Consider the following 24454-nt stretch of genomic DNA (forward strand, 5'->3'; position numbering starts at 1 on the left):
CAATCATAAGGTTTAACGTCAATGAAGCAGAAGTAGATAATTTTTCTTTCTGTAACTCCCTTGCTTTCTCCATAATCCATCAAATAGTATTCAATTTGTTCTCTACTTTCTTTCCCTGTGAATACTTGTTTGCTCCTCTGATAATTCTTGGGTCACATAATGCTGAATTTTCACTTGCAGAGTCTTAAGCATAACATTGCTGACATGTTAAATGAGTGAATGTGTGGGAATTTGCCATCTTTAGGATTGGGACATAAACTGATCTTTTCCAACCCAGGGACCACTGTTGAGTTTTCCAAATTTACTGGATATTATGTGAAGCACTTTAACAGCATCATCTTTAAAAAAAAAAAAAAAAAGTTCAATTGGAATTCTAACATCTCAACTAGCCTTATTGTTACAATCACTTTCTAAAACTCACTTGTCTTTATTCTCCAGAATGCTTGGATCTAGATCAGTAATCATACCAATGAGATTTTCAAGGATGTTGAAATCTTCCTTTTATAGTTTTTCTATATATTCTACAATTATTCTCTATATTCTATACATTCTATAGTTCTTCTATATATTCTTCCTACCTCATCTTAATTTCTTCTGTTTAGTCCCTACCATTTTTTCTTATTAGCCACGATTAAATGCCACGTTTGGACAGTTCAGACATATAAAGACTTATGTTCAAATCTTAGCTCTGCCATTTACTAAAATACAGGTTCATTAGAATGGGCCTTTCTATCTGCTAGGATACTTATCAAGGTTGTCCCTTTAAGAACATTAGCCTGTAGGCACATTTTCTTGTATCATAGAAAAAAATATTTTAATAAGAATTTTTTAATATCCAGGAGTTTTGCCTAACTGGAAATCATATGCAGGTCATATCTATCATACCAAAATGGAATACCGAAAAGGCCTTTTTAAATGTAAATGAGTTTCATCTACCTTAGAGAAAATCATCTAAAGAAGTACTTTATTTACAAATTAAAATGAAATTTCAAGTTGGCCATTTGGTAAGTATATAAAATTTAGTTACTATAATCCTTGGAAAGCAAAAAGCTGTAGGACCTAGGATGATGGTTATTCAGTGATTTCCCCAAAATCTTACCAACTTCACCTGGTATTTTAAACCAACTTATCAAATAAAAGAGGTCCTTTGGGTAGGAGTATAGTGTTATTAGAGAATATGAATATATATCCTCTAATAGTTGTTTCAAACTCTTGGCTTGGATTGACCTGTTTCTATAAGAGAAATTATGATCTAAAATCATATAATAATGATAATAATTATTTTTATTATTATTATTAATAACTAACCTTGAGATTTGTATTTCCTTTATAAATATCTCATTTTATCCTGGGATGGGATATTATTATCCCCATTTTACAGAAGAAGAAATCTGGCTATTTTGTTTTTTTCCTTACCTCCAAGAAATCTCCAAAAAATACTTCCTATATAGTTTTGTTTGTTTCGCTCTCTAGTGTGTGGCCATCTTTCCCCAAGGGGCCTTATACAGTCCCACAGACCCATAGCACCACCCTGTGGTCAGGATTCCCTATAGAAACAAATGAATTTGGGATTGCTAGAGACCCACTTCACTACAAAGACTCCTAAAGGCATCCAGATTTATGTTACTACTTTTCCATCAGACCTGCATATATACTATCTAAGTGACTCATAGTAATATCAGGTCTTTTGTGCTCCTTTGCCTCAGTTTTAGTCCCTTGCTACTTCATTAGCTCCTGGGACCATTTATGATAGCCTCTTTTCTCAGAGAGAACACTACTCAAGAATTTTTTTTTCTTCATTTAGAAAGCTGGATCTTGGAGCTGCCAAACTTGTGATGGCTAGAAAGGCAGCAAGGCTGCTCCTTCCCAGAAACTCTGCTTGTCTCACCAGAAGTTTGGATTCTAGGATTGTGTTACCTAGGAAATATCCCCTTCCCTAACAGGAGATTGATTTTCTGGAACTCTTACCACTGGTTCTTCTTATAATAGCTATCATTTTTCAAGCTGAGAGGTTATGCCTCTGTCTCTCCAAGGCTGGGTCAGGTACTTAGCATTTAAGAACTCTCTTCTAAGGACAAATGGACAGTGGTTTGTGTGACTTCTATGTGTCTGTGTCCCTAGGCAATTACCAATAATTCCTTAGGAGGAATCCTCTACTTCTAGTGATCCAAAGCTACTATTAGCTCTCCTGCTCACTTAAAAAATCACAGACAAAATTTGACACTGCAAATGATTCTATTTTAGGCACAGAACCAAAGGTTAACTTGGACTTTACAATCTTCTGAGCCAAGTAGTTCATCCCTAATGACTGAGACTCTGTTTTCATTAGGCACCAGGGGGCACATACATAGTTTCTATAATAAAATACAATTAAAAGTACCAAATGTAAGCCCATGACTTTCTAAAGTTTTCAAATTGTGATCAAATAACTTTTCAGGCCAATCCTCTAGAGTATGGTTTCTATAATAAAATACAATTAAAGGTACCAAATATAAGCCTGAGACTTTCTAAAGTCTTCAAATTTTGATCAGGTAACTCTCCAGGCCAATCCCCTAGCATATTTACCTTTGGGTAAATCATAAAACCGCTCTTCCCTCCGTTTCCTTATCCATACAATGAGAAGTTTGGATTAAATGCTCTATAAAGCCCTGTCCAGCTCCAGAAATCTGAGATTTGTTTTTATTTTTTCATTTGGAATTTATGTCAAAGATATATTCTAACATGGTATAGGAGTTAGGGAGTGCTGTCTTTCAGATATCTGAAATCAAGGTGTCAAAAGTCATACTCAGAACAGGAAATGTTAAAAAAAATCAACTAGTATGCAAATAATCAGACAACATGTTAATCACTATTTACAAACAGTCTCTATAGAGAGAAATTGGTGGTAAGGGAACTGGGAAAGATTTCTTACAGAGGATTTTAGCTGAAATTTGAGAGTCAAAGAAGTTAAGAGGTGAGGATGAGGAGTGAGAGTAGTTATGTAGTATTGTCAGTGAAAATCTTTAAAGTGCTGCCATTTACTATTAAATATCTGCTATATATTTCCTTAAAAGGGGGGGAAAACTTGTTAAGGAGGGGTTATTCACATTTCTAATTATTTTTTTCATATCATATGCTTTCCAGATATATGTCATAGCTTTTGAAACTTCAACATTACAGTATACCTAATGCATACATCTCAAGCTCTCCAGGTCAACTCTGTAAACATCCTTACTGGTTATTGGTAATCTTGCCATCTTTTGAAATAGTTCAACAGATTTTTGTTGGAAAATCCTCCCCAGACTCCTGAAAATAACTCCAATCTAACTTATTAAATTCTATCCCCTCTCCTTCAAGCAGATAAGAAAACTGCAGTGCATCAGGTTGAAGAAAAGTAGCCTGTTTTAATCCCCACTTTTTTCCTCCCTCTACATTCCCATAGTAGCGCTGCTATCTTCTGATCTTTGCTTCACAACTGTAGAGTGGGAAGAAAAAGAGAGAGCCAGAGGAGGATAAAATCTCTGTGTGCTTGTTTGTATAAGCCTGCATGGCTGTATTTAGGCATGTGAGGGAGACAGAAGCAAAACTCAATGTTACCTTATACAGGTGATTGAATGGATTCTAGAAGGCTCATAAAAGTAGGACTAATTAGAGTGTTTAGGGAGTTTCTTGAAGGGACCTCGATTATTAAAGGTGAGGAAAAAGAAAGTTAGTTTCTTTTCCTATCTCTACTATGTAGACCACATTACAAATGATAACATATAAAAATGAATTAATAATTTAACTCAGCTTGCATTTCTTTTATATTGACCTGTTGTCTTGGGGCAATTAAGATCTCTTTTACACATGGTTGTGAAACTATCAACAGGAACTGTGATTTTTTTCTTCTTTTTTTCTGCAATTTTGAAGATTTTTTTCCAATTTTTTTAAGAAAAAGATGCTTTTCCATTTTATGGTGCAAATTTTAGGTAATCATTGAGTTGTAAAAAGTCATCACAATATAGCATCTCCTAAGAATGAAGTAAATTAGAACTTCTGCAGAAGTTATAGCCTGAAGAAATGGGGCTGCCAAAGACCTTTAGAGAAAATCCACCTGAAATGTATTCGTTTTATGTTTTGGTCCTTGACTTGTGGTTTTATTGGATTGGGAACTTCCAAAAAAAAAAAAAAAAAAAAAAAAGGAAATTCCCTCTATTAATACAGGGCAGTCAGTCAGTTAACAAGCATTTATTAGGTGCTTACTATATATCAAGTATTGTGCTAAGCACTAGAGATTGAAAAAAAATCAAGGAGCTTACATTCTAATAAGGGTACAGCATGCACAAAGATGACACCCTGGTAAACCATCTAGACAGATAAGCTAATCTAGGTTGAAAGTATTCAACAAGCCTCAGATCTGTTAATGAGTTAATTAGATGGTTGGCTATCCTAAGCACATGAAGACTTTTTTAGCCAAATGTGTGAATGAGAACAATTAGTACCAATGGCTATGAAGATGCTGAAATAGGAGATGAAGAATGCTTAGTGTTTAGTCATACAAGAAAGATGCCATGATCATCTACTGCATTTCAGATCATCAACAGTCATCTTGATTTTATCTTGTCATGAATTCAGTTGAGTCAGGAAGAAAGAGAAACAAATTTGTGCAACTCTCTTTCATTTAAATCCAATTCAAAATATTACCATAATCTCATTAGTCTTTAAAAATGAAAAATAACCAACAGACAAAATGTAAATAGCTATTTACACACAGGATTTATACAGAGAAACTGGTGGTAAGGAGACTGGGAAAGACTTCTTACAGAGGATTTTAGCTGAGATTTTAGAGTCAAAAAAATTAAGAGGTGAAGATGAGGAGTGAGAGTACTCCAATCACGTAAAACTGTTGGTGAAAATGCACATAGTTGAAAAATGGAGTGACTTGTGTGAGGAATAAGTAAGAAGGCTAGTCTATATCTTATAATGCACAGAGAAGAGTCAAGTATAAGGAAGATTGGAAAGGAAGGAGGGATTAGTTGTGAAGGGCTCTTGCACTGGATCTTGGAAAGTTGCCTGGGGAACTGAAAAGCTTGATAACTTTCAAGGGTCATGCAGCCAGTATACCAGATGGAAAATTAGAACCCAGGTTTTCATCAGGAAAACCTGTAATTCTATAAGTATACTATGGCATATTGCCTCTCATTTCATCAAAGTATTTTGGTTTTGGTTTTTTTTTTTTTTTGGAGGGGATGGGTATGGAGAGGGGAAGGGGTGTTGGTAGTTCTATATGTGCATTTCAGACTGGAAAAGGTGTTACTCAGGTGACTAATGTTTGACTACACAATTCATTTAGTGAATTAAAATTATGATCTCTGTGGTTACTTCAGGAGATTAAGGGACTCCTATACCATTAAAAGTCAAAATTCATGGTAGCTAAAAAGTGATTACTAACAAAAATAAATTCATATTTCTCTTCCTTTATAATGCTTTCAATGCAAAAGGCAAAGCTTTATTTATAAAACCTTTATAAAAGGCAATTGTTTTTTACTGGCTGAGAAGATTAGTGGTCCATCTATGGGAATGCCTGCCCAGGAACTATGATCTGACAATATACCATTGTCAACCAAGACAATCTATTGTTAAAATATGGCTGAATATGGACAATATTTACTTTTTTTAAAAAGTAAAAAGGTAGCCTGTCCTTGAAATCATTTCATTGAAATTCAACCTGATCTACTTTTGGTAGTTGAAGTACCATTGGATTAAGAACTCCAGGGTGTGATACAAATGAATGGGATTTATTTCCCCTATGGGTTCTCCTTCCCCACAGTGGTGCCCACTGTCTTTTCTCTTATTTTGTTTTAATAATAGAGCTGCAAGCAGAAGCAATAAGAAGTTGCCCTGATATTAAGGGAATAGAGACTGTGAGATCTGATAACAAATTAGCATTATATGCTGATGATATCCTGTTATGTGTCTCTTCTCCTGTAACCTCAATATTGGATTTAATTACATAGATTGGGCTTTTTAGTCTTGTCTCAGGATATAAAATTAATTTCCATAAATCTCATGCTTTCCCCATTGTACTGTGTGCAGAGGTTAGCAAACAGCCTTCCTTTTCCCAAACCATTCAAATGGCATTCACCAATAAAAAAGAAGAAGAAGGGGAAAAAAGGGAGGAAAAAGTCACACTTAGGCAAACATATTATCCCAAGAATGACAGAGTTCTACAAAACTAATTTCCCCATCCTCTTATCAGAAGTCTCTACTGAAGCAGCCACATGGAAATCACTATTTATAAGCAGTATGGGGGCAAATAAATGCTATGAAATAAGATTTGCTGCCTTAGGTATTTTGGCACTCCAATTCCCAAAGCTTTTTCTTTTCCAAAAATTAAATAATTAGTCATTTGCTTTAGCTTGGAAAGGAAACCAAAAAAAAAAAAAAAAAAAAAAAAAAGACAAAAGCATACATAGTAGGACACTAAGGGATTGCATTACCCTACTTTAACAGAAAGCTTATTAAGTGTCCTATCCAGTGGGTTGGGAGACTCAGCCCATCATGTTATCACTACAGATGAAGAAATCTGACAATACATACACTTCAGACCTGACCTGAAAGTGGATTCCCATGGTTAGTCCACCTTGGGATTCTCCCAAGTAGTGCTTGACACAAGTCAAAGAGGGCCCAGGAATATCAGCCTCATTTTCGGTTACGAATAAAAGCTAGATTTGAAGTCAGATCTCTGAAGACCAAATGCAATGGCATGACCTAACTTATCAGAAATGAATTTAGCGTTCAGAAAAAAAAATGTTACAAGTTCTATGGTACAGAATAAATTAGCTACCATTGAAAATACTTTTAAAACTTTCCAGGAAATTTAACTGAGTTTATATGCATGTTTTTTCTTTATTTAAAGTAATTAATGCCCTCTAGGGAAAGTATATTAAAGATTTTTGCTTAGGGCAGTGGGGGACTAGTGAAAAAAAAGATGTTTTCATGTTCATTCTTTAGTAGGGTTTTTTTTTTGTTGGGTTTTATTTTGTCTTTTTGTTTCTTCCAGAAATAAAGTAGCATCATCATAGAATTAAAGTTGGAAGGAACCTACAAGGTCATCTTGTCTAACACGTTCATTATAGAGATGAATAAAGAGAGGCCCAAAGTTCTTAGTATCTCTCCCCTCTTCTCCCCCCAAAAAGACAACCAGTAATAAAGTGATACAATTTAAATACTTTGAAGTAATAGAAAAACATTGAAAACTAAAAATCTAGTCACCAATTAATATAATCTATTTTACTAACTAATAAAATATTGAGTAAATCACTTAAGCCCTTTTCCCTCATCTTTATAATAAAAGGTAATACTAGACTGATTGACTTTTAGAGCTAGACAAGATATCAGTGGTCATCTAGTCTTGCCTCTGCCAAAAAATCATTCATAGTTTCTACAAAATCCCCAACAAAGGATCATATTGTCTTTGTTCAAACACTAGTTATAGAGAATTCATGTTTTTTGAAAATAATCAATTATATATTTGGGCAGTTTTGTTAAACAATTTTTTTATAATAAGTCAAAAGTCTAACTTTCTACAATCACTAGTTCTCCCCTCCAGGGCAAAGAAGAATAGGAAGCAACAGGGCAGAATGGAAATCTAGAGTTGGAAGATCTGGATTGAAAACTCCTCTCAGGAGCATGATTCCTATGTGTGATCTCTGGATATATCAGATTCCTCAACTGTAAAATGAGAGAATCAGTCTCAACCTCTAAGGTCTTATCCAGCTATAAATCTATGATCCTATGATTCTTTTTGACTGATAATCCTTCTCTGTTCAGCCTTGACGGCCTTTGAAACATTTGATAAAAGCAATCATACCTGCCCCCTCTTCCTTTCTTTAAGCTAAAATCGAGAATCTCAAAGTTGCAAGACACCTCAGAGGTGCCTTCAAGGCCAAACCATCCATGCCCTGTATACCCTGCTACAACATACTAATAAGCTGTTGTCCCAGCTTCCTTTGAAGAAACTCAGTAAGAGACAACCCTCTCCACTTTTAGATGTTTTAACTCAGTAATTCTCAAAAGCTGGACCACAACATGTTAGTCTGCTGCCGATTTTGCTAAGTGTGCTGGGAAATCTTTGATCCTGGCTATTATTCGTTGCCTGATCTTCTGGGGCATATGGTTGGGAAGCTCACAAAAGCAGCCCTGTGCTCAGAGGTACAAAGTCACCTCCTCCCCTTCAAGTCCTAGAGAAACATACAAAGAAGTGAGCAAGATAGGAGAAGCCCGGGAGGTCAGAAGAATCCCAAGACCAGGTCTGGAGCTCTGGCTGCTGAGGAACTGCTTCTTTGTTGTAGACTTAAATTTTGTGCTGTATGATTTCAAAGCAAAGAATACTGGACCAGGAGCAAAAGAGCGAGAGAACCACTACTCTTATTGTTAAGAATTGCTCCTTGTCTAAATCTTCCTTTTAGCAATTCCCACCCATTGTTCCTAGTTCAGCTTTTCTCAGTCCTTTAAGCAGTTGATAGAGTACAGTGGATAGAGTAGTTAAGAAAACCTGAGTTTGAACCTAGTCTCAGACCTATAACCTGGGCAAGTTATTTAAGTTCTCTGGACCTCTAGTTCTTATCCATAAAATGATGATTACAGATTGAATGATTCCAGAAAACCCATGATGGTTTATGTTTTCCTTCCTCCTAACTGAGAAATGTTGAGATCAGGGATGAAAGTTGAGATATACTTTCTGACATGACCAAAGCTGGTATTTATTTTACTTGACTATGCATATTTCTTACAAGGATTTCCTTTTCCTTTCTTTTTTTTCCAATGACAGAGGGAGTAAAGGAAGGAGAGAATAGTTTTTTGCTCATTCAAAAAAAAATTTTTAATGAGTCAGTTAAACTCAGAGACTTCTAAAGTTCCTTTCAACTCTAAATCTCTGACCTTATGATCCCATTAAATGTTCTCGTTTCTAACTTAAACATTCTCATTTCTCTCAATTGATACTAATAAGGCATAGACTCTAGTTCTCTCAATATTATTGCTAGCCTTTTCTGGGTCATCTAGGTTGTCAACATTCTTACCAAAATTTACCATGCATAATTGAACACAGTACTTTATAGGGGGATATCATCTCCATCAATCTAGATAGCACATTTACATGTGTGTAAGGGGAGTATGGCATATGCCAAATCACCTATAATGAGGGCAAACACATAATATATGATCCATGTCCACAAAAATAGGTCCCAGGCAACTACCATGTGAATACATTCTTCTTAGGTATTCTGGACACATGATAACCCTCATTACAGTAATATTACATTCCTTTTTGAAAAATAAAATGTTGACTAATTCTGAACTTACATGTGTGAAAAACATCTATATATCTTTCACATGTATAGGTACATTTCCATTTTTATGTAGGACTTTACGTTGGTTCTATATTTTATTTTTTTTTTAAGTTTCAGCTCATTGTTACAACCTATAGAAGTTTTTACTGAATTCTAACTCTTAACACCTCATGTGTTACCTATTCCTGCCAGTATATTAGATAGATCTTCTACAGAGAACTTATGGAAGGTCACAGGCAAAAAAGTTGCAATCTATCTCATGAAAGGAAACATCCACATTAATGAGCTCTAAATATATCAAAGAATCACATTAAAATATCCCCTCACTAACTCTTCTCTAATCACTGGGATTAAAAGATGTCTCAATATCCTCCTACTCTAAATCCTATTTTTAAAGATTGTCTACCTGAAAACTTTACTACAAAATGCATGTCCTCAAAGGATGATTTCCCTATAGCACCAGAGCCTGAGGAAGCAGGTGGTTCTTACAAGGCATTCATAGTAAAAATTGAAATGTCATGAAAATATTGATGTTTTACCTCCTATGCCTTTCTTACTATTTATTTTTTCAAATGGGACTAATTCAGTATTAAGTTTGCATATACAAACAAAAAAAGGAATGCAAAAGTTTACACTCCTAAAGAAAATCCAATTTGTCAACATAACATGGATATGACATTTTTCATTTCCCACTACCTGAATGGGAAATAAACATGCATTTTGGGTGAACTGACATTTTGGGGAACTGAATTTTTTACATTTATTGCCTTGGTCACATTTAAAATTTTCATTTTTGATATTACATAAATAAACCTTGCAGATATATTCAAAACAAGACCTATAAAAATCTTTAGCAAGCAGCAAAACATTCTCTTTTCCTCTTTACCCTCTTATCCCACTTCTTTCTATGGTACATCTGTGGTTTTGGAAGCCTAAATAAGAAGAGAACAGGAGCTCCCAAGGAATATTTCACAATTTAATTCATTTTTATTTAACATAACATGACTTCTTTAAATCTCTGCCTCATGCTTTAAAAACCTGGGCTTATGTTTATTTTTTTTACAGCTGCCTTAATTGCGATAGGGACTTTACATTTTATTTCATTGGCATAAAGAATTCCCAGGTGAAAAGCCTTCCTCTACTAAGGTAAATCAGAACCTTCTTTGCAATTTATAGTTTTAAATAGTTATCTGGTACACTGAAAAGTTAAATGACTTGCTCAGAGTTCCAGAGCCAATATTGCCAAAGCCAGGACTGCCCTGATCTTCCTGGTTCTTTATTCATTATGCTAAGCTGCCTCTCAACCTCAGTTGGAAGGATAATTTGAAGATTCAACTCATAGGAAGAATTATTCTTTAGTTCCTGAAGGAAACTGTTGGCAGTTAATGGTTATGCCTTTCATCATTATTAAGAATTTTTCTCTCTCACTATCTAAACAAGGCTTTTGACTTTGTACTCTGTAATAAGACAAAAATACTGACTGATTGTAAGCACTGTGATTGGAAGAGGAAGAATGGCTATCCTATTATTTGCAAGAAGAGTTCTCTTAGGATAATGGCATCAAAGATTTAGAATAGGAAAAGACCTTCTTTATAAGCCCTTCAATCCAACCTTATTACCTTGGAAATGAAGAAACTGAGATCTACTGAGGAAAACTGACATGTTCAAAGTCATACAGCTAATATGTGGTAGAGTTGTGTTTCAGTCTAGGTCTTTCAACTACAAATAAGTTCTTTTTTCAACTACACTATGCACAACTAATATATTTTATCTATTCTCTTTCTGAAGATCATTCCCAAATTTCTGTGTATAATCACTCTCTTCCCCTGAGCCTTAGATCTGCATTTCTAGTTGCCAGCTTGATATTTCTACTGGACTCACCCACTGGGACCTCAAACTTAATATGTGAAAACTGATTATCTCACTCTCCAAAAGTGCAGCTCCCTTCAACTTTAACAAAACAAATTGTCTAAGCACATACCATGTGTAAGACACACTACTGAGAACTGGAAATTCATATATGGAAAATGATATAACCTCTGCCCTCAAGGAGTTTACATTTTACTAGGGGAGAAACAGCACATATACAAATAAGCATAATAGAAAATGATGAATGATGTTATGAAAGGGCAAATAATAAAACTTAATGACTTGGATTTAAAGGATGAGAAAAAAGAACCAATGATTCCTCCAATGTCTGGAACCCAGATGACTAGAAGGATGGTGTCCAACATTTTTTTACTCCATTTGGGGCTTTCTTAGAAAAGATACTGTACTAGTTTACTATTTTCTTCTCCAGTTCATTTTTAGACAAACCTGAGGCAAACAGTGTTACATAGCCTGTGAATGTGTGAGGCCAGAATTAAACTCATAAAATTGAGTCTTCCTAATTCCAAATCCAGAGCTTTGTTTATAACATTATCTAGCTGCCTGGAACAATGATCTCCCAAAAATAAATTAGGTAGCTGAAATGAGAGTCTCATTTGGAGGTAAGGTGATGAATTCCATTTTTAAAATATTGAGATTATGTTGCTAGTAGGGCATACAATTAAAGATGTCCAAAGGGACTAGAGGTCGCAGGAGAGAGTACCACTCTAATAAAGATTCAGGATAATTATCATCTAGAAAGTTGAAGCTACAATAGTAGATGAGAACATCAAAGGAGCTAGGGAAGAGAAAATAGAGAGGAACTTAAGAACTTAATAAGATACTCCATTTTTAGAGGAATAGAAGAATGAGTTGAATCATTAATGTCTTAAAGTGATATCCCATGATAACATTGGAATAACTTAAATGGGTAAGGGGGATATGTGGATTATTTTTTGAGACTTGTACTCAAGAAGATGAAAAGTTCTTCCTGGGGACTATTCCTGCAATTCAAATAGATAATAATATAATAGATTTAGAGATGAAAGAGAACTTAAAAGCCATTCAGATGAATTCTTATCATTTAATAGATAAGAAAACTGTAGCACAGAGATATTAATTTATTTGCTTAAAACACATGCCTAGTGTCTGAAACAAAATTTGAACTCAGCTCTCCCCAAAGCCAAGTCCCATTCTCTGTTCACTGATCTTTGCCCATTAAGGTAGCATGCCCCTAATAGTTGTTCCTTTTTCAAGTATGGATAACTAAAAGTCTCAAAAAATGAATAATTATAATCCATCTAACATTGCTTTTTATTTATAAAAGTCTGTAACTAAATCATCAATGCTTACTTAATAATATTGAAATATAATTTGAGACAATATTTAAATAACTATAGTATAAGCACAGATTGGTTTCTTCTCTCTAATGTACATGTTATCAATCACTAGCTCAATCAGCCAAAAAGTATTTATTTAGTGCTTACTATATACCACTCACTGTACTAAGTACCTAGGATATTAAGAAAAACAAAAACATGGTTCCATCTCTCAAGGAGTTCACACTTCTAATCTAATAGGAGAGATAAGATACAAATAGTTACATATATTTTCCCTTATTCTCTCTCTCTCTCTCTCTCCATATATATATATAATATATATTTATATATATGCATACATATATTTACATATCATGGATATATAGTATATTATAGTGTATATATGTGTATTTTGTATGTGTGTATATATACATAGCTATATTATATATATATATGCATATATAGAGAGATTTAAATATAGACCTATGAAGAATCTAATAGGAAATAGAATAGAAAGAATAAACTGGAAAAGGAGGTAGGATTTGATCTAATCTTAAATGGAAATTAGGAAATGGAAGGAAGGAGGAAACCATTACAAGCATGAAATATAGCCAGGAAAAATACATGAATTTAGTAAATGGAATATTGTGTGTGAGAAACTACAAGTAAGCTAGGATAGCTGGATCATCTAAAACAAGGAGAGAAGAAGAGTATAGAATGACATGAAAGGAAGGAAGAATCAGGAAATAAGGCTGAAGAGGCATCAAACAGTATGAAATCCAGAAGAGAACAATCACAAAAATCTAGAAAGGAGAGAGTATACAAAGAACTAAAGAATCAAATGCAACAGTGATCAAAAGGAATGAGGACTGAGAAAAGGCAATGAAGAGATTATTAGCAACTTTGGAGAAAACAGCTCAGGCTGAATGATGAATTTAGAAGATAGGATACAGAGAAGGAGAAAGGAAGTAGAGAAACCTAATATAGACAGTTTTCATGAGGAATTTAGTAAAGAGTAGGATATATATATATATAGTAAGATAGCTAAAAGGGATGGGAGGATCAAGTGAGGGATTTTTTTTTAAGATGGGGAAGACATTGCTTTGCTTTGGGGCAATAGAGGAGGCAGTATATAACAAGAAGCTAAAATTTATTGTTAGAGTATGATGGTGATGACAATGTGATGCATAAGACAATGGAATCAAGGGTGCATAGAGAAGGCTGAACTTTGAAAAAGAGAAGCCACCTCTTCAAATGAGACACGAGTGAAGAAGATAGTGGCTTAAGATGCCTGACTGATGTAACATGAGGCAAACAGAAGAAGAAGGAGCTCTCAGTTAATAATCTCAATATTGTCAGTGACTAGCTAATATTGGAGCCGTTAAGTGGCTCAGCAGATAAAGTGCCAGGCAGGAATTCAGAAAGATTCATCTTCCTGAGTTCAAATCGACCTTCAGACATTTATTAGCTAGTGTGATACTATACAAGTTACTTATGCCTGTTTGTCTCAGTTTTCTCATCTGTAAAATGAACTGAAGAAGGAAATGGCAAACTACTGTAGAATCTTTGCTAAGAAAGACCCAAAATGGGGCCACAAAGAGTTGGATATGAATAAAACAGCTAATATTATCCTGGTCTGCAAACTTGGTATAAATCTCTTCCATTAGTTCAAAAGTTTTCCTGGCTTTGCTTATTTTTGTCAGTGTTCTCAACAGTTTTTGATTCAAGCCCCTCATAACCATAAACATTTTCTCTGTAAGAAACGACTTTGATAACCCAACACTATTCCCCGACTGAGGCAGCCAGATGACACAGTGGATTGAGTGCTGGTCCTGACTCATCTTCCTAACTTCAAATCCAACTAGAGACATTTACTAGCTGTGTGGAACTATACAAGCTACTTAACCTGGTTCCCTCAGTTTCTTCATCTGTAAAGTGACGTGGAGAAGAAAATGGCAAAGCACTCAGTAATTTTGTCAAGAAAAACCCAAATGGCTTCATGAAGAGGGGGACACAACTTTAACAACAACATCCCCAGGTCACATACAAATGCATCACCATCCCAGAATCCCTATACCAGACAGATAATTGTCCCCCTATGACTAACTCTGGACCTTAGACAGGACACAAAGATTCATGCATAAACCTATCACCTACAATTATTGGGGGGCATCAGTGGGATTTTGCTCCAAAGATCCTCTCTACCAGCAGTATAGTCATTCCTAACTGGTCCCATGGAGAACAAGACTGAGATTCATCTTGTATATCTCCTGGAGCCAGCTGCCCTTGGGTAGACAACTCAGCTTTGTCCCTGGTGGATGGCATTCTCCCTGTGTAGTCATTTCTACTTTGATTGCTGTTCCATGAATTCAGAAGCAGGAGGGAGAACAGAGGGGAGTCAGCCCCTTACTCTGTGGTCTGTGCTTAGACGGTATCTGATGCACTGACACTTCTTTCTGAAAACTTGGATGTAGCATTCCTGCTATATTAGGCCTTCTCTGTCATCTCAAGGCTTAATGGAGCTCTGGGTTAAAAATATCCTGTAGGCAGGCTTTCATCTACTTTCTTGTCTTATCAGAGCAGGGCTTTACCTTTGCCTCTCATTCTGCTAATTAGGTGTAGGGTATAGCTGCTTTAGAACTCTCTTTTTCCTTTCCCAGATAGAACAGTTGAGTCTCAGGCGACTGGTACTTTTCTTCATCTTCTCTTTTCCTCCTTCCTTCTCTCTCTTTTCTTCAATGTAAAATTTTATTAAAAATAAAACATGGAGGCTAAGTAAGTGTTGTACCATCTCCCTTGGAACCTTCACTTTCAGGTGGGGAAAGGTTTGCATGTGTGACTAACTTGCTAACTCAGATATCTACTTTTTAACCTTAGTACACTCTTTTCTGATGAATAGATTTTTATGTGTACACATGTAATAAACCTATCATTCATATGATAATAATTGGAGGTTTGAAAAGTACTTTACAGATATTATCTCATTTGATAATATCTCACAACAACCATGAGTAACAGATGTTTTTATTATTCCCATTTAATGGTTGAGGAGACTGAGGGGACAGAGTCTAAATGATTTGCCAAGAATCACATAAAGTAAGTGTTTTGAAGCAGGATTTTGTGACAAATGAAAAACCTAAGAAACAGTTCCTATGTAATTAATAATAAAATTGTTATTTAGGCTAGTCAATAATAAATAACTTGATGGTCAATGAGTTCTCTGGGTAATCAGAAAGACTGAATGCCTTAAATATTTTTTAGAAAGAGAATATCTCTGATAGGAGAAATCAACCCTGATTGGTGGACATTAAAATGAGGTAATAAGCTAAAGGATTTAAGCTTTTCCTATTAAGAACAATTACCTATTATTAATTAGGACCCAGGGGCTTTGTTTCCTTATTTAGGGTCTGGCTCTTGCCAGACTCTGAAGTCCATTGAAGATAAAAGAGATTGCCCTAATACATGGGGAACAATCTTGGGTGAGATCCTTTCTAACTAGAAGACCTTACTTCCGTTAAGATTGTAAACAAAATCTAATCTAGGTGAATTCTTGCCCTTAGTGAATAAGCCCATGTCCTTGACTCCCTCCATTGGAGTTAGGATGACAATTCATAAAGGAAAAAACTGACCACAGTGGTCTGAGTGAGGGTGGATTCCTCTACCTAAATGGCTGAAGGCGGCTGAGCCTTATGATCAAGTAATATTATCCATGTTCCTAATGTATGAAATAGGGATAATAATAGCCTCTCTTCCAGAGCCGTCATGAGATGATATTTGTGAAGTGGTGTTTCACAAATCTTTTGGTGTTATAAAAATATTAGCTTCCCCTCCCCCATATTAAGATTTTTTTTTTCCTGAGGCAAATGGGGTTAAGTGACTTGCCCAGGTTCACACAACTAGGAAGTGGTAAGTGTCTAAAGCCAAATTAGAACTCAGGTTCTCCTGATTTCAGGGCTCATACTCTATCCACTAGATGGTTTGTTATTAGGATATTTCTATTCCATGGGCAGCTAGGATGTGCTGTTGAGACCTGGGATCAGCAAGCCCTGAGTTCAAATTTGGCTTCAGATACTTCCTAGCTGTGTGATCCTAAGCAAACCTCTTACCTGTTTACCTCAGTTTCCTCATTTGTAAAATGAACTGAAGAAGGAAATAACAAACCACTCCACTGTCTCTGCCAGGAAAACCCCAAATGGAGTCACAAAGAGTTGGATGCGACTGAACAATGAACAACTATTCAATATCTAATCTCTTATTCTAACATGCTTGCCTATTTTAATGCTATAGACAGTAAAAAAAAGAATTATATCCACCTTAAGTGTAAAAAATGGTGATAACAATAGTAAGCATCAACTGCTCTCAAAACTGCCCCTTACAAAAAGCGGGCTGTTTTTGCTTTCAATATTTTCTTCTTCCTGTATATGAAAAAATGCAGAGTGGTATGCCCTAGTAGCTAAAGGACCTCCTTAGTGTCAGAAAGATCAGGTTTAAAGCCCATACTGACCCCATTTATAACTATGGACAAGTCATTTAAACTCCCCAAGATTCTGGAAGGAAACAAGTATTTATTAATCACCTACTTTGAGTCAGACATTGTGTTCAGTGTTTTATAATGACTATATAAATATTATAAGGAAAAGAACTTGGATCTGGAGTCAGAAAACCTTAGTTTCAACCCTTTATGTGTAACTATTGCCTGTGTAGCACTAGATGACTTCTAATATCCCTCTAAACTCTAACCTATCACCTTTGGTTCCAAAATTTCAAGGGACTTGCCTATCTGCATGGGTGAGGAAATTTCCTACACATCAATGAATTTATAGTTCCAATTCCAAAAAAAAAAAAAAAAAAGAAAAAAAAAAGGGGGGGGGAGTGGGGACTGGAATGAATCAATACTCTATTCCTTCCAACTTAAATGACCATACTAATATAATTTGCCCTTTTCATTTAATCATCAAATTCTTTTAAAGTTCACACTGTGTGAGGAAATATTCTAGACTCTATATTTTCTCTCTATGAACACCTATGTGCTTGTTGCCAAAAAGGAAGGAGATAAAAGCACTTTGGGGAACAACAGAGGAAAAATGTTAGCTTAAAAATTAATCAGATTAAATGTACTTCTAGGAAGAGCATTAGTGACCTGTAATATGTTCCATCACACCACCGTATGCGATAAAATGAGAAAGGTAATGGGGAAAACTACTGGAGAGGACACATGGTTAAAAGAATGATGGACTATACATAAAGGTTGGCTTGAAATCCAATTTATAATGCTAGACTGAACTCCAGGCAGGACAGCTAATTTCTCACACCAATCAGCCCATTGCTAGAAATGCCATGGAAGAATAACGAATTCCTCTTACATACTTACCTATTTCTCCACCCTTCTCCTCTCTCCCCCCACCCCCATCAAAGGGAAAATTATTTGAGTGGGATGGGAGAAGTAAGAAGAAAACTGGAATGTCTTTTTCCTGCCACTTCCAGTTTTTCCTCCATTAGTAGAGGGATTCCTGGTTGAAGGGGATTGTAACCCAGAAGCCTGGTGACAGATTTTCTCCTTGTTATAAGAAGATAAATGTATCTTGGACTCTGGATGAACTCAAATACCTCACTGTTTGAAGAACGGTTTAAGTAGTTGTGGCTGATTCCTGAATCATGAGCCTTCTATTCGACTTTTAAGAAATATCTGGTAGGAACATAAGGAGGGGTGAACCCCTTTGTGGTATGTGCTGTCAATTGAATAGAAATCCTCAGGGGTCAGAACAATCCACTGACACTTTTCCCCATCATGGCTCAGCCTTTAACAATAGAGCCTTGAGCTAGGTTAAACCACAGAATCCATTTAAATTATCCTAGGCTGGCAGAACCTGCTACAGTATATTTGTAAATCCTGCCAATCATTTAAGATCCTTCTTGAACTTACTGGCATTTCTTAAAATATTTCTAAGGAAAAGGGTTAGAGAAATGTTAGTTTTCTAACTAATTATATATCTCTTCCATACCTGAAGAAAAAAATGGAGGCTCTGAATTAAGAGGATCTCATTTCAAGTCTCCACTTTTGTACTTCCTAGTTGTATAAACTTGAGCAAGTCATTTTAAACCTCAGTTTTCTCATCTGTAAAATTAAACTAGTATTTGAACTGTATAGTTCATAGAGTTACATGGCACACTGGATAAAGGGTAGAGCTGGAGTCAGAAAGGCCTGAGTTCAAATTCTGCTTCAAATGCTTACTTGTGTGTGTATATGACGCTAGTCATTTGACCTGTTTCTTTCAGTTTCCTAACCTGTAAAATGGGAGAAACAATAACATCATTTCAAATTGAAATAATATTTGTAATGTGCTTTGTACAGGGCCTAACACATATTAGAACACTTAATAAATGCTTGTTCCCTTAATCTGTCAAGAGAAAAAAAAATAAGAGAAAAAGGCCTTTCAAATGTAAAACAACATGTAATTTTGTTGCTATTAGCTTTTGTACCTGTGCTTTATCAAACTAAGCCCAGGTATTATAAACATCTGTCATGTACAAATGGAATAACCGTAAATTTGCACTGGAAGACCCAGGTTGGAATATTGACTTAGCCATTCACTAGTTGTGTACACTGATACAATACAAAGGTCATTGGCTCTGGAAATAAGAGGAATTGAGTTTATATCGTGCCTGTTAATACCTGTATGAACTTGATCAAGTCATTTAATCTCTGTGAGTCTCATTTTCTTCATTTAGAAAATGGGGGGATGGGAATGAGAGGAGATGTTTTTTCTGAGGTTCCTTCTAGCTCTATATCTACAATACCATGACCTCTCTGAATCTGAATTTCTTCCTCTGTAAACCTGAAAAAATTCTTTGATGATTTTTACACTACTTTTGACATGTGAAATATCACTACTACTATATTGTAGCCTGCTTATACCCACCTCCCCGCCATTCTTTGTCCATGTTGACTCAGGAAATTTTTTAATCTTAATATAATAACTATTCTCTGTCCCCACTGTCTGAGAGTCAGGTGTTTTACATTTCACCCAGGGTTCTCCAGTATACTTTCAGTGGAGAGACTGGATTTACTCATTTCTCTCATTGGCTCAATCCTGCACTGATTATGTTCTACCAATTTTAGAGGTCCAAGCACCACTGTTCTAGTTAACCACTTAGCCTTGACAAAGTAACATTCAATTTAAAATTATAGTAAGCATAAATATAAAAACATTTTCCCCAGTACATGGAGAGCATAAATCCTTCATATCTTTCCTTTCTGAGAAGATTCATAGTTAAACATTATTACTGTATAACATTAGTTCCACCAAGTTCCAAATCTAAACTAGCTCTGGTCTAACTTCCCAGGACCTTAGATTCAACTCCAAGTCCAGGACCCCATTCTAGAACTGAAAAGGGAAAAAATACCACAGGATCTTGGATGAAGGTGCTCTTTCTTCACCCTGCTTAGAACATGATCTTCTTGCTATGGTTGAATGAGATCTTCACCCCTGTGAAAGCACCTATGCTTCTATAAGATAGATTTATATATATACAGCCATTTATAGCTACAAAGTTAGTGGATGCTCCCATCCCTATATTAGGCCATGGCAGGATGTCTTTTCTCAAAAGCAGGAATTGGGAATTTCCCACATGGTACATTCATAGGTGACATGAGAATGTATCAAAGTTCTGTTATGTTAAAGAAAAAAGGGACATGAAGAAAGGGAAAGAAATTATCACCTTTGTTATATCTTTTCAAGCACCATGAGAAATTTTCAGGTTCTAGACTTGTGATTTTATTGATACAGAAAACTCCCTGTGAGGGTTAAACTTCCTCTCCTCACATTGTTTGAATTTTATAGCATTGTTTGAAGCACTGAGAAGTTGGGTGGCTTGCCTGAAGGTCACACAGCCAGTATGTATCAGAGATAAGGTTTCGTAGGTTCAGAACTGAAAGGAATTTTAAGGGTGATCTAGTACAATCTCCCTCATTTTGCATATGAAAAAAATGAGCTCCAGAGAAGTAAACTTGCCCTATGTTGTACAGCTACAGAATATCACAAAAGGAAGATGAATTTCTTCTGACTTCAAATCTAGTTTTCTATTTGCCATACCAAATCTTCCTGAGCTAGCTCTCCATCCTCTAGCTGCTTCTTTAAAAAGTTTATGCCACGTACAAAGTGACTACACTGCTGTGCCAGTGACATTAGTTTTTGTCCAGCCTTTACCTCCGGGTTTGATTAATGCAGCTTGGTACTTGCTTGTTGAAAAATTCCACAGAAAATGAATAGCTCAACACTAGAAGTGTAGAAAGAGTATACACTGAGCTGCCATACACTTTAGAGAAGTGTTAGAGGGTGAGAGGAGGAAGGGTAGTCCTTTCTATTATTTCTCAAATAAACATTCTAACTCTTATACAAGTGATTTTTAAAATCAAATTTTTTAATCAAGAAAAAGTTATTTTTCTTTCTTCATTCCCCTCTCCATGAAAAAGAATAAAAGGAAGGAAGGAAGGAAGGAAGGAAGGAAGGAAGGAAGGAAGGAAGGAAGGAAGGAAGGAAGGAAGGAAGGAAGGAAGGAAGAAAGGAAGGAAGGAAGGAAGGAAGGAAGGAAGGAAGGAAGGAAGGAAGGAAGGAAGGAAGGAAGGAAGGAAGGAAGGAAGGAAGGAAGGAAGGAAGGAAGAAAACCCTTGTAACAAATATATATGATCAAGCAAAACTAATTCCCTTATTGGAAGCATCCAAAAACTATATGCCTCATTCTAAGGATGTGAATGTATTATCTCTCTATCAGAAGTTAGATAACCCAGAGTTAGATAATATCCAGAAGTTGGATAACTTGTCACTGGATTGCTCACAATTCTGAAGTCTTTGAAAGTTGTGTGTCTTTACAATATTGTTTTTTAAAAAAAATTACTTCTCATTCATATTCATCAGTTCTTATAATTCTTCCCAAGTTTCTCCCTCCAGGCAATTGGGATAAAGTGACTTCCTCAGGGTCACAAAGGTAAAAGTACCTGAGACAGGATTTGAACTCTGGTTCTCCTGAATTCAGGGCTGGTGTTCTATCCACTATGCAATCTAGCTGCTTCTCCAAGTTTCTTTAAAACCCTCCCCTTCATCACTTCTTATAGAATAAGAGCATTCTATTATAGCTATATACCAAAATATTTTTAGCCATTTACCAACTGATGAGTACCTTCATAGTTTCCACTTCTTTGTCACCACTAAATATAACAAATTTTTAAAATATCAAAACAAAATAGGATGGGAAAAGGTTAGCTGCTTCCCAAATAATTTAATGTGAATCATCTTTATTTGGTCCTTTTCTCTTCTCTAAGCCCTCCCCTCCATTTTCTTGGTGCCAACAGATAGACGTAAATGCTATAGCAGGAACAAAAGGAAAACAGAAACATATATTTATGTAAACTTGTATTGATTCAACTAGGAAGAAACCCTACAGCTTTCAAGGTCTGAGTCACAAATCATTATGACCAGAAATGCTGATGTGCAAAGAATACATGAATGCGGCTCTCTTGTTCACTTTGTGTAGGCCTATTGTAAAATAAGAGAGTTTGAACTGCATTAAATATAGTTTTAAGCCTCTGTTTATCAGCAATACTTTAGGGAAGGGAGAATATAGTTGAGGTGCCTCTAGGATTTGTTTATTCAGCTCCATTCTCAACAGCTGACAAATCCACATTTGGGGAAATCAGGGTGAGGTCACATCACCTTTCCATACGTGAGAAAACTCTGTTTGTCTCAAGATGACCTGAAATGTTCTAATTATTGGTTATTCCCTCTAGCCAGTGATGAAGCCAACAAGCACGTAAAGTTCAGTGAACCCACAAGCATACAGCTGTTATCTTTGACTTGTGGCCAAAACAAAAATTGGAACCGAATTTACCCAGACAAGTGTAAAGGCTTCTGTTTAGAACAGCTATTTTCAAAGCCAGATAAACAGCTTTGAAACCAAAAAGAAATGAATCCATTTCTAGGATGTCTGAATCAAAAAGAGGTCAACATCTTGAAGACAGGATGTTAACATACATTACCCACTTGACTGAACAAGTCTCCCAAAGTACTTAGTACCATCCACTCCTCCAGGATGGTCTCACCACTACCTGAATCCACTTAAAATGATTCCATCTTCACCAATGCCTTTTTGTATTAGGGAAAGGTGACTGTTCATTTGGTTGTCTCATAATATAAAACATCAAGTTTATAGAGTATTGGTCATAATAAGGAGCTTTTCCCTTATATGCTGGGGGCCATAATAGAAGAAAGTGGTCTCACTTTGGTTCATTCATTGATTTCATCCCTTTGATTTTTCTACTCTGAGACTAGGAGGAATTTACCAAATAAATGGCTTGCTTATAGGATGCCAAACAACTAGTAAAGGAGCAGTACTTCTATAAGGACTTCATTACACAAACACTTAGGTCTTGTGCTTAATCTTCAGCTTCATCCTATATCACCAAACATTATAGAGAGCAAGGCAGCAATTTGTCTTGGAATAGTGCTTCACTGAACCTTTCATACCTAGTTGCCTTTCAAGGCTGCTTATATTCTACCAGAAGGTGAAAATAAAAATAAATAAATAAATAAAAATAAAAAAACAGGATCCTGAATCTACATAAGCAGTGTCCCATGGTAGAAAAAAAAGAGGAGGGTATTTTTTTTTTTTTCCAACAGAGCAAAGGTACCTGAATGGATATCTGCTTCCCGGTGAGCTATGTCATCAGCAGCAAATCAGACTGTGCCTCCATCTCCAGTCGTCTATTCAGTTGATAACAAGGCTTACCCAGCACGGGATTTAAAAAGCCTGCTCCTCTTTAGTGGGCGGCAGGGGTTCCCACCACATCTGTAGGAGGGACGACATCACACGCCTTGCTCTCAGCTCTGATCCTCTCCCCAGTTCTTTGCGCTTTCCATTTGATGCAATAACAAAAATCGCAGCAGTTTATGGGAGGCTTGAGTTTCCAGATTAGCAAATGCCGTGAGCCCCGGGATGGGGAGAGGAAGAGCCGGAGTAAGGACAAGTCATTACGGCCTGTTTCAAATTCAGCAGTTCAGGCCCGTCGGCGGGAGAAGCTGCGTTGGTTTCCTAATGGGCAGGGACGCTTTGCAGAAGCCCATTGAGCGAATGGATAAGATGTTTCATCCTGCAAGCTTCAGCCACTTCGCAAAAATAACGAGAAGTGACAGTTTGAGTCATGCTTTACCAGTCTCAGATTCTACATGTGAAATGGTTTTTCAATCAGTCCTGCTTTTGTGCTAGAAATGAATGAGACTTAGCCTGCTCGACTATGGATAGGGAAATCCCTATCAAAGCAGAAGCATTTTGCTTTGTTCTCTGGGAAAAGAGATTGGATATCTCTAGATAATACATGAAAGGACTGGGAAATATGAAGCAACAGACGGGTGGGTGACCAGTGCTATGTAATAGCAATGTTCTAATCAAAGATTTCTGCTAACTTCACATGGAAAGACATCAGAGAGCATACTTGTAACAATCATGAAACTGTTATTCATTAATTGTTTGTTTATATGGGGTCTTCTAGGGAAATACTGTCTTCAATCTCCCTATCCCCAGACCTCTGATTATTAACGTTAGCTTATTTCCCTTTTGTATTCCTAACATCATTTCTTTGTCATTTTTTTAATATACTGAATTTGAAGCCCCTGGCAATAGTTACATAGATTTAGAGCTGAAAAGAAGTTAGGAGGTCATGTAGTCCACCCTCCATATCCCATAAGTTGCCATGTCTTAGAGATTCTAACTCCACAACCCCTCATGCATCCATCACTTTCTGTCTCCTCACATAATCACCAACCACCTTCTTTTCAGGCCCCTATTCCCTTCCACCTGAAATATTACAACAGGCTCTGAGTTAGTCTCCTACCTACAGTCTCTCCTTTATCACATCCATATGCTGCCTACTGTCAAAGTGATAGTCCTAAAGTATGTTTGACCCTG

General features: G+C 36.1%; 1 long non-coding RNA gene across 1 annotated transcript in view; it reads right to left on the reverse strand.

The window, feature by feature from the left end:
* LOC141564882 (uncharacterized) overlaps positions 1-23571 on the reverse strand; it is a 271713-nt gene extending 248142 nt beyond the window's left edge. Inside the window, exon 1 of the long non-coding RNA XR_012488776.1 lies at positions 23181-23571. This is a non-coding gene — a long non-coding RNA (uncharacterized LOC141564882). The remainder of the gene's footprint in view (positions 1-23180) is intronic.
* Positions 23572-24454: the final 883 nt, after the last annotated feature.

Source organism: Sminthopsis crassicaudata, chromosome 3, assembly GCF_048593235.1.
Source record: "Sminthopsis crassicaudata isolate SCR6 chromosome 3, ASM4859323v1, whole genome shotgun sequence".
Classification (NCBI taxonomy): domain Eukaryota; kingdom Metazoa; phylum Chordata; class Mammalia; order Dasyuromorphia; family Dasyuridae; genus Sminthopsis; species Sminthopsis crassicaudata.